Source organism: Uloborus diversus, chromosome 4, assembly GCF_026930045.1.
Source record: "Uloborus diversus isolate 005 chromosome 4, Udiv.v.3.1, whole genome shotgun sequence".
In the NCBI taxonomy this organism is placed as follows: domain Eukaryota; kingdom Metazoa; phylum Arthropoda; class Arachnida; order Araneae; family Uloboridae; genus Uloborus; species Uloborus diversus.
In genome coordinates, this window is record NC_072734.1 from 99,025,942 (window position 1) to 99,037,794 (window position 11,853).

Genomic DNA, 11,853 nt, shown 5'->3' on the forward strand with positions numbered 1-11,853 from the left:
AGAAACACATTTTTCAAAAATTAGTGTGCTGGATAAGTTCTATGCTACAAATATCGATCGACACTTTATTTGAAATCGACTTTTTACTTTTTTAACGCTATTGAAGAATTCCAGAAAACGAAGAATTTGACCTGCATGTGAAACTGTAATTAACTATGCCATTATGTGTTAGTGTTAGCAAAAAGTTCATTCGGAACTAAAAAAGCCTACTTTCCCGTGTGTCATCGTTTTCCCCCCCCTAACAACTGCCAAGTCTGTGTTACCAAATTAGTTCAAATGTATCTTTTTAAGAGTAAAAACACTTTTGAAAGAGAAAATGTGACTTAAGTTAAAATCGAAACAATATCAAATCTCTCGCTTCCCCAACCATGATTTTTTTAAACGAATGTTTTTCAATTCGAGCCTTTTTTTTTTTTTGGTAAACAAGCAAAAATTGGAGGGCGAAAACTATACACATGATTTACGGCAAAATACTCCTTCAAAATTAAATTTTCAAATTGAATTCAAAACTTATAACATTAAATGAAATGAGAACGATTTATATTTTAAAAAGAAGCATGCTATTTTTGACACATATTACAAACTGGCTGTTTGGCTTCACTATATTCTAGTTTTAAATGCCAGATGTCAAAGAAGGGAGCGGATAGTCAAGGAAAAGACAATTACCTGCTATAGCCAAATTTAATGCTTTAACTTGAAAGTTTCTACGAGTTGGAAAAGGACAGTAAGGGAATCTCGAGGGGAGGGGGGCATCGCACGCAAGAACTTCTTCCAGTTCTAATGGAACATATTTTCACGTACACCAACATTGATAATCTGGACACTTCAAAACTATATTAGCTCAAAAAAAAAAAAAAAAAAAAAAAAAAATCGGTTAAAATAATTGCTTCAAAACAATTGCTTCTTTCTTTTAATAGTTTAAGAAAAGAGACTAATAGTTTCTGTTAAAACAGTATCAGGATCATTCGCTCAGATTATTAGGCGTTGTTTTTTCAAAATCCAACTCCCAATTCTTTCAATTGAAAAAATTGTCTTTTTAAGAGACTGTTCCAGTGTGCCTGGAAAAATTGTAAGGGGTGATGGGGATGTAACTAACAATATTATCAAATAAATATATAAAAGAAATAAAATGTAAAATATCATTGGTAAAACATAATTAAATTAGAAGCAATTTTTAGTAATTCTGACGGATAAAAACACCATGCATTGAGAGTCCAATCTTTAAATTCATCAAGAAACGAAATGCTCGTACTTCTTTCTAACAAAAAAAAAAAAAAAATAATGATAAATAAGTAGCATAATAAAATATAATAAATAATGAGCCAGAAAGAAACCTATAGCAGAACAACTAAGTTCTAAACAATCATTCGTATTAAATCTGAAATGTTTTGCAGCTAGTTTTTACCGCCATAAACAGAATGTTTGGAATATTCATAGGGCATAAGACTGATATAGCCATTCGGTCAATCTAACTGCTAAGAAACGCTCACATTGTGAGGAATCCTGCATCCTCTTGACATAAGTTGCTTTTCCTGCGTTAAATATACATTAGTAGGGGAAAGCAATGTACAGGCGCAGACAGTATGCGACAGTCGATTCCTATTTCATAGTTCAATATTGTCTAGAGCTATGGGAAAAAAAATTGCTTTTCACACAATCATCCCCCCCCCCATATGTTTAGCAAAAAAATAAAAATATTTTCTAATTTATTTATTGATTCATTATTTATTTATCTATTTGAATAAAGAAGATGATACAATTTCCAAATCATCATTTGTACAAAATCTGAAATGATTCGCTGTATTATTCTTGGTAAACTAAATGTTTGAAAAATCATTTCTTCATAAGAGTAATTCAACCATTCAATCTAGCGAAAAGACGTAAGAAAAATTCTAAACTTCGTTCTTAAGAAACGCTCACATTGTGAGGAATTCTGTTTTCTCTTGGAATGTTGCTTTTCCTGCTTTTAATGTATATTTGCAGTGAAAGACAATGTACAGGCGCAGTATGCGGCCGTCCTACTTCATGTTTCAATTTTCTCACAAGTTATTTTTCTTCACCCGTACCCCCCTTTTTAACATTTTTATCAAAAAATAGAAATATATTCATATTGATCTATTATTATTTAATTTAATTAATTTATTTATTTGAATGAAGCAGATGCTCCAATATCGGAATCATTATTTGTGCCAAATCTGAAATGATTTGCGGCTAGTTTTAAACTTTTCAAATATTCTCTCTTATTAGACTAATCGGACTATGCAATCTAGCGAAAAAACATAAGAACGCTCATGTGAGGATTTGTGCTTTCTCTTGGAATGTTGCTTTTCCTGCTTTTAATGTACATCAATAGGGAAAGGCTATGTACAGGCGCTGTGCGCGGCCGTCAATTTCTACTTCATGTTTCAGTGGGGTCTACTTCTATTGAAAATTATTTTGTTTTTCTACCAAACTATTTTTTCCTACATTTTTTTAGCAAAAAAAAAAAAAAAAAACTAAAAATGCATATTCAGATTTGTTCATTGTTTTATTGCTTTTTATTTTATTTATTTATTTGAATTAAAGCAGATGCTCTAATTTCTAAATCATCATTCTTACCAAATCTGAAATCAGTTGCTACCGATTAATTTAAGTTGATAAACAAAACTTTTCAAATATTCTTTCTTCATAAGGCTAATCCAACCATTCAATCTAACGCAAAAACGTAAGAAAATTTCCAAGCTTTCAATCACTGTTTTGTGATTTTCCCCCCTTTCCATGAGGTGGAACAATTAAAAAACAAAAACAAGCAAAAGATGGAGTTGGAGTAGAACGTTTCAAAATCCAAGAGTCGCAGTCGGCCATTTTGCTCGGACTCCGCAGCCCTGAATCTAACGAAAGCGTAAGAAAACTTAAAAATTCCCCGTCAAGAAACGCTCCCATTGTGAGGTATTCTGCTTTCTCTTGAAACTTTGCTTTTCCTGCTTTTAATGTACATTAGCAGTGAAAGGCAAAGTACAGGCGCAGTTTGCGGCCGTCAATTAGTACTTCATTTTTCAATGGTGTCTACTTCTAGGGAAAAATTATTTCGTTATTCACTCGAACTATTTTTCCTAGTTTTTTTAGGAAAAACTAAACATGTATTTAGATTTATTTATTGATTTGTGCCTATATTTTTTACTTTATTTATTTACTAGCTGCGTTGCCCGGTCTACCTTGAAAATGAAAATTGTGCCAAGTGATGTATATTCAACAATCAGGCCTAAATTAATAAATAAAAAAAACATCAGGCCAAATTTCCCTCCCAAACAATGACGACAGATATTAAAATACTTTTAAGAAATTAAATCGAGAAAGATGGATTCAAAAAGCGTAACCATGGAAACACAAAATGAAATAAGTTTAAGGAATTAAAATGCGACAGAAAATGGTTAACAATTTGAATGGAAATGAGATTTTTTGAACTTGATTTAATAAGGCTTGTAATTTTTTTTCCTTTTGAGATAGAAGCTTAATTTTTCGAACATAGGTCGAGATGGATCTGAAGTAAAAAATATCGCTTTTTACAATGGTGTCAAAAAGAAAACTGTGGGACAATTCCTCACTTTTTATTGATAAATTTAATGAAGAAAGTAGTGCCTAAATTTAAGCTAAGCTTAAAACAATTAGAGCTTTAACCGCAAATAACTCCCGCCGTAATGAAATTAGAGCATTGAAACAGATTGCGTAGAACGCGGAAAATTCTGCCCTTTCCAACGATATGTAACATTAATACGTGCAAGTGATTTTTCACCCCCATATTCGGGAATTAATGTGAAAAGTGGTCCTAAATTGAAATAAAAAAAGAACTATTTATATCGGGTTTTTTCGAACTGGTCTGCAAACCCTTCCGGTGCTGAAAAAAGATACTCTGGAAATTACAGCGAAATCGACCGGGTAGTTCTCGAGTTTAGCGCGTTCAAACAAACAAACGCTTTTTGGATACTTCATTTTATACTATGTAGAGATATGAATAAAACAGATTCTGAATCTTCATTTGCACCAAATCTAAAATCATTCGCGGTTAGTTTTCAGCTTGATAAACAAAAATGTTTAAACATTCTTTCTTCTTAAGGCTAATCCAAGCATTCAATCTAACGAAAAAACATGAGAAAAATGCTAATTTTTTGTGTTAAGAAACTCTCACATTGTGCGGAATTCTGCTTTGTTCTTGAAATTTTGGTTTTCCTGCTTATAATGTAAATGTTCCACAATTTTAGCAAAAAAGAAAACAGGGTAACGACTCATGTAATTGGCACTTAAACTTACCTCTGTTTTCATTACTTAGAAAAAAATATTCACTTGCAAATATTTTGCATTAAAGAGTGCACATCTGTGCACCTATTTAGTTCAGCTAAATCAAAAATTTTTGAATTAATATTTTTATAAAAATATATATAAATATAAAGTTACCAAAATCACCAGTAGTTGGCACCTGATACCTTACTGTATGACACCTTGTGATCCAGTAATTGGCATATGTTAATAGAACTGGAAAATAACTTTATTTTTCTCTTTTAGATTGCATACAAATTTTATCATCATAAGAAACATAATTAATGCAATTTGAAGTAGATAATTTTACATAAATTAATGTTAAATCACACATTTTGACGTTAAAAATTTTTTTAGGGAAATAAAAATAAATTTGGGGTGTTGCATTGAAAAAATATCGAGATTATTGATGTTTCATTAGCCGGTATGCAGTTTCGATTTTACGAATTATACCTGTTTTCACAGAAAAAAAGAACATTGTCCCGATGATTCAAAGGGACCATAAAAAATTAACTGATTCTCTATAATTGCAATATCTGACCGATGTCCTAACATATTGTTTTTTATTGTTTCTCTAAAAAAGTCAACAGCATATTCTTTAGGTTTCAAATAATAGTAGAACCCATATAATATAGTTGCTGCAAAAGCATCAGAAATCAAAATAGTGACATATTGCACAACATATTAGTGTTTATAGGCACATGTGCCAATTACTGGAGACTAGCAAAACTGAAGCACCACTAAATGGCATCCACCATTATTTCAAAAATCCAAACAGGGACAAAAAATATATTTCTACCCACTCAAAGTAACACCTTTCAACTAAACAAAACTTTTCACAACGAAAATTTAAAGTAAATTTTAAGTCAGATTTTAATGGATTGATGCGCATGGTTCCCTTAAGCCAGAGAAGAAGCTTTTGCAACAAAAATGGTTGATTTGACACAAGCCACAATTGTTTCTCCTTCCTATGCTCTGCTACCATTTAGTAACACGAATTAAAGTTATAATCTTTAAAGTAAATGTACATTCAGTTGGTATATAGCCTTCTACTTTTAAAAGATTGGATATGAATTTTATTTTAGGACATTTTTGTTAGAAGCGCCAATCATTGGTGACCTGCCAATTACTGGGGGTGTTACCCTATCAGGTTTATTTATTTATAACTATTATTCTTATTATTATGTTTATTTTTTTAAGAAAAACCAAGAGTTTCTAGTTCTGAAAAATCATTTGTATCAAAACTGAAATCCTTTGCGGTTAATTTCTTAGCGTAATCAACGAAATTTTTTAGTACCTATTTATTTACATAAAATATTTCGGATAGACAAAGACGACGTCTCTCTTTTCACGAGGGTCCTAATCAAGGAAGCCATGGAGTATGTGCGGGAAATATTTTCATCAGGTATCGCTGATCGGTCCCATCACGTCTTAACCACAACGTACTTCAAGTGGAGCAACAGCATTTACGAGCAGAAGGACGGTGTGGCTATGGGGAGCCCATTGAGTTCTGTTATTGCCAACTTTTATGTGGAGAAATTTGAAGAAGCGGATCTCAGCACCGCAGAAAAACAACCAAATTGTTGGCTCAGATACGTTTGATGACACCTTCGTGATATGGAACCATGGAAAAGATGAACTTCATCAATTTTTCACTTACAAAACAGCCAACATGAGAATCCAATTTACGATGAAAACTGAAAATGACGGGAAGTTGCCTTTCCTGGACGTCATGGTCAACCGTGGAGTTGGCGGAACCCTTAGCCATTGCATTTATTGTAAGCCTACACATACGGATCGCTATCTGCACAAGGACTCCAATCCACCATCCGCGATACAAGAGGGGTGTCCTAAAAACTTTATTCGTCAGGACCAACAGAATCTGCAAACTAATTGCTATTGAGAAGGAACTTTCCCACCTCACAAATGTCTTCCAAGCCAACGGCTTTTCGAAGCAAGAAGTTAAAAGAGCTTTCCACCCCAAAGTTGAAACCACCTGAAGAACAACCGGTCAAATCTAAAGCCTACCTCCCCTACGTAGAGGACGTCACTGACAGAATTTGAAAGAGTGCTCGCAAACACAACATCAAGATTGTTTTCAAGCCAACCCATCGAATCAGCGACTCAGTGAAAGATGCAATAGACCCTTTGTCTGCTGCAGGAGTTTGCAAGATCCCATGTTCCTGTGGATCGGCCTACATTGGAACTTGGAACAACAAAAAGAAGCATTTATACAAGAATAAAAGAACACCAAAGAAATTGCCTTCTGGGCCACACTGAGAAATCAGCAGTCGCGGAACACACTTTTAGTGATGGCACCCATAACATTAAATTCAAAGAAACCAAAATACTTTCAAAGACTTCCCCTCTATTACGCCCGATTAAACAGGGAAGCGATCGAAATTTTCAAACATCCCAACAATTTTAAGTAAAAGGAAGAAGGTATTAAGATCAACAAACTCTGGCATGCTACGCTTAGACAGATTATCCCGAGAGATACTTCGAGCCAACCAGAAATAGCGACGGACGCCCAGCAGCCAATCCCCAAACAGAATGAAGAGAGCTCAAGTTTCAGCCAACCAGAAACAAAGACGAACGTTCATCATCCAATCCTGGCCCCCAACGAATGGAGAGCTAGCTCTTCCATCATAAATAGTGACAACACTTCGATGTCTGCATCAGTTGCTAGGAAGTCGCTTCCCTGGAAGCTTCGACCACGCTAACGCTGAAAACGGCAGCCGCAGATGCAGCCGAAAAGTTTGGAGCATCAACACTCAGACCGCGGCACAACAGCCCGGAATCTTACAACATTATTTATTTTTCGTTCGACTGCGATTAAGACTAATCCAACCATTTCAATCTAACAAAAAGATTAGAAAATGTTTACAACTTCTCTATTAAGAAGTATTGCATGAGCGAAGAAAGAAATAACAGCGTCAAAAAGCACAAATTGCAGATTACTGCTGACACGTGTTTTGACGTAACAAGGAACGCCTTTTTCAATGCAAAATAAATGAGCTTATCGATTAAAAGCCAAAATGCTTTTGTCGGATGTCTTTTCATCCACTACTCTCTAAAACTCAAAAAATCAAACAGGGGTTGTACCCTTTCGAATACTCTACGTGGGGGGGGGGAGGGTTGGAGAGTATTCTAGTGTCCCGGTTGAACATTTCAGAAATCTGGCAAGCCTATCAATATAGCTATTGAAGAACAAACGGTTTTAAAAAATGTTACCGCCCGTAATCCCCCTATTACTTGCTTTACTTATTTTGGGAAATTTCAATTATTGTGGGTTCTTGGTACGATTTAAAATGTTACCAAATTTGCGGTGATCGTTTTGGGGTGCCTTGGATAATGCTCTCCCTCCCTACTTCGTAGAACTGTCTGTTACAAATTTTCACCAAATACTGAGATACTTTTGGTGATGATAAAATGATGCTAAATTCTAATTATTAAAGTATACTTTTGAGTAAAGCAAATGCTCCTACATGTGAATAATCATTTGTATCGAAACTGGAATTCTTTACGATTAGTTTTTAGCGCGGTAATGCGAAACGTTTTTTAAGATTTATTCTTCTTAAAACTGTGATTAAAACTAATCCAGCATTCAATCTAACGAAAAGCGTAAGAAAACTTTAAAACTTCCCTATTAAGAAACGCTCACATTGTGAAAAATTCTGCTTTCACCCACAATGAAAAGCAATGTACAGGAGCAGTATTCCGCCGTTATTTTCTGCTTCATGTTTCAATGTTGCCTACGAATTTTTTTTACCCTTACCTTTTTATTTTTCGTAATTTTTTAGCAAAAAACTAAAAATATATTCAGATCTTTTTACTATTAAATTATTTATTAATTAACTAAATCATTAATTTGAATGAATCAGATGCTTCAATTTTTAAATTATCATTTATATCAAATCTGAAATGATTTGTTTCCAGTTTTAAGCTTGTAAAACTAAACTTTTCAAATATTTTTTCTTTATTTAGACTAATTTAACCATTCAATCTAGCGAAGAAACGTAAGAAAAATTCTGAACTTCTCTGCTAAGAAACGCTCCCATTGTGATGGATTCTGCTTCCTCTTAAAATGATGCTTTTCCTTTCTTAATGTACATCAACAGTGAAAGGCAATGTACAGGCGCAGTGTGCTGCCGTCAATTTCTACTTCGTGTTTCAATTGGGTCTTTTCTACCGTAAAATTATTTTGTTTTCTCTCAAACTGTTTTTTCCTATATTTTTTGCGTAAAACTAAAAATTTATTCAAATTTAATAATTGACTTATATTTTTTTATCTTATTTATTTATTTGAATAAAGCAGATGCTTTAATTACTACATCAACATTTTTACCAAATCTAAAATCACTTGCTGCTAGTTTTAAGCTTGATAAACAGAACTTTTGAAAATGTTTTTTCTTCATAAAGCTAATCCAACCATTCAATTTAGCACAGAAACGTAAGAAACACTGTAAACCCTGTTAAGAAACTTTCACATTGTTCGGAATTCTGCTGGCTCTTGAAGTGTTGCTTTTCCTGCTTTTAAAGTACAGTAGCAGTGAAAAGCAATGTACAGGCGCAAGATGCTGCCATCAATTTCTATTACATAACTAGAAAGTCGCCCGTCATGGTATGACGAGTGAAAATTTGCTTCTACATTTGAACGCATCCATTGCCTGTTTGGTGATATTTTGGTAGCTTTAAGTTTTAACCCTAACTCCAGTAGATAGCGATCATTGTTGACCATTTTTCATTTCTTCGTTCCCCTGAAATGACAGTCTTACCAGTAAAACAGTTAAGTTACCGGATCGAGTTTAGCCTTGTCACAATAAAGCATTTCCTTGCATGTTAAACTCTACCAAAATATATTATCAAATTAGCTGTGGCGCGAGTTTCATTGTTGAAACACGCGGGTTACTTTATCATCGGCTATTATTTATATGAGGATACAATGTTGTCTTCTGAAAAATGATTTTTGTGTCTCACAAATAACTTGTTTTTATATAATTTTAGCAAAAAAACAAAAGTAGTATTCAGGTTTGTTTATTTATTTATCACCATTATTATGTTCATTAAAAAAAGAAAGAAAAGAAAAGCTCCAAGTTCAAAATAATCATTTGTATCAAAACTGAAATCCTTTGCGGTTATTTTTTTTTTTCGCTCAATAAACGAATTGTTTTAAATATTATTTTTCGTTCGACAGTGATTAAGACTAATCCAACCATTCAATCTGACGAAAAGGTTAGAAAAAAAAATTTTGCGCGCTTTCGAAGGGCGCCAAAATCGAACTGATCGGATAATTATTTCTGGTAGAAAGAGCCATTTATGCTATTTTCGAGTCCTAAAATTAAAATTCGAACGATTCGGTTCTTTTTTGGCGCTTGAAAACTCCCCTACGTTCCTTCTCGATGGACCAAGTACCTCCCTGCCAAATTTGGACGAAATCCGACGTAAACTGTGGATTTGTATAAGGAACATACACACACATATAAATATATTCTTTGTTTTATCTATATAGATTCATGTGTCACCCATATTCTTATTATTAAAGTTATTGTAAATAACGCAAATGCTCCAAGTTTTGAATGATCATTTGTATCAAAATTAAAACCCTTTGCGATTAGTTTTTAGCGCGGTAATACGAAATGTTATCCAACCATTCAATCTAACTAGGGCTGTGAAGTCGTGGGCTTCTTTTTTCTCTAATTTTTACTGACTCTCCTTACATTAAAAAAAAACTGTCCACAAATTGGTTCGATTTAAGTATGAAAACCTACTAATTAGAAAATAACTGCCATTTGCAACTAGCTGGCTTCTTTTTTTTCTTTTTTTTTAAATCGAACTTGCACTTTCTGTAATAATCACCTTCTCCGACCCGCTAGTATGCTTGTTCCGATAATTTTCTTTCACTATTAGCAACTGTCAGCAAAGGTTTTGTTCTCTAATATTTTTAAAGTAGAAGCAGTTTTTAGCCTACTTTCCCAGTAAAAGTCAGAAAAAGAAGAAAAAAGCATGAAAGAAGGCTTAAAATGCATCTTAAAAATATCGCAAAAAACAAAAAAAAGTCAAATAAATAAAATAATTGAATAAATATCGAAAAATTAAAATTTGGAAAGTAGGGTATTGAGATGGGGAAAAATATCTGTCGGTTTATCTGTCGGTCTGTCTGTCTGCCCCCCCCCCCCCTAATAACTTTTGAATGAATAGTCCGATTCGAACAAACTTTTTTTTGTTCGAAAGATCTCGGCGAGGACATCTCATTCCCATATTTTACTTTTTGATTTGAAGTATTTTTTGTTCAATTTTGAACAGTTCAAAAAAACTTAACATTAGCGCCTACGGGGAAATTGAAGGCAATTCTGAACCATAAGGCGAATTTGCTTCAAACAAACTTTGTAGGAAAAAGCGTTTGATGAAAAACTTGTATATAAAATATCTTTTTGATTTGAACAATTTTCCGTTCAATTTTGAACAGTTCAAATCATTTAACATTAGCGCCTACGGGAAAACTGAAAGTCAATGTAGGTTCCGTACTTGAAGGCGGATTTACTTCGAACAAATTTTGTTGAAAATAGCTCTTGACGCCGAACTCCAGACTTCGACTCCGAGAATTTAGGGGCACTTGACCCCGACTCCGACTCCTGTGCCCGACAATTAATCGGACTCCGACTCCCCGACTCAGACTTCGTAGCTTTGCCAAAAATTTATACACAGAGGACAAATAACTGACTTCGATTATTGGATATTCGACTCCAACTCCTTTACCCCAAAATGAGATTGACTCCGACTCCGCAGCTATGGTTTTGACAGTGAAATAATTATTGTTGATCTGACTTGTTTTTATTTTTACGCTAAAGTTTTAATTTAGGTATTCAGTTTTCGGCGAATAAACTCGAAGTCATTTATGTTTCTACATAAAGATATGCGCAGACGGTTTTTTTTTTTTTTTTTTGACAATGAAAATTATTTCTTTAAGTTGACATTTTATTGTTTTTATTTATTTTGGTAAGTGCATTAATTCATTTAAAAAATTGTTTTTGGCTACAGGAGAAAAAGAAACGATTTTTTTTTTTTTTTTGATATGATGAATTTATTTTAATGAACTTATTAATTTTAATTAATATTTTTTCGTTTTGAAAGCCGTTAAAGATTTTTTTAATGGAAAAAAGTGTATTAGCTCCTTCGTTTAAAAGTTGCTGCTTTTTTTTTTACGCATCTAATTTGTTGAGATGAGTGAGGAATATTTTATTCCTAGAAATCAGCTTTTAGTGTTTTAAAAATATGTTTTAAAAAATTTGCAATTTTAGCTATTTTTGAGAATATTCATCAGGTACTAGAAAGTAGTATGGGTATGCGGGAAAGTAGACTCGTCTAGTTCTAGACAGAACTTATTGTTTAATCGGAAGCAATCACTCTTTCGAATAATATTTATTTAACTTTGGTTTCAGTTGTAGAATAGTTAAAGAAATGTATCCCTGGGGCAAGTCGGGGTTCGTAGTCTGGGTTGAAACTTTTGGGGGGTGACAAATCCAAATATATTTTGGAGCGAAAACACTTAGCCAAAAG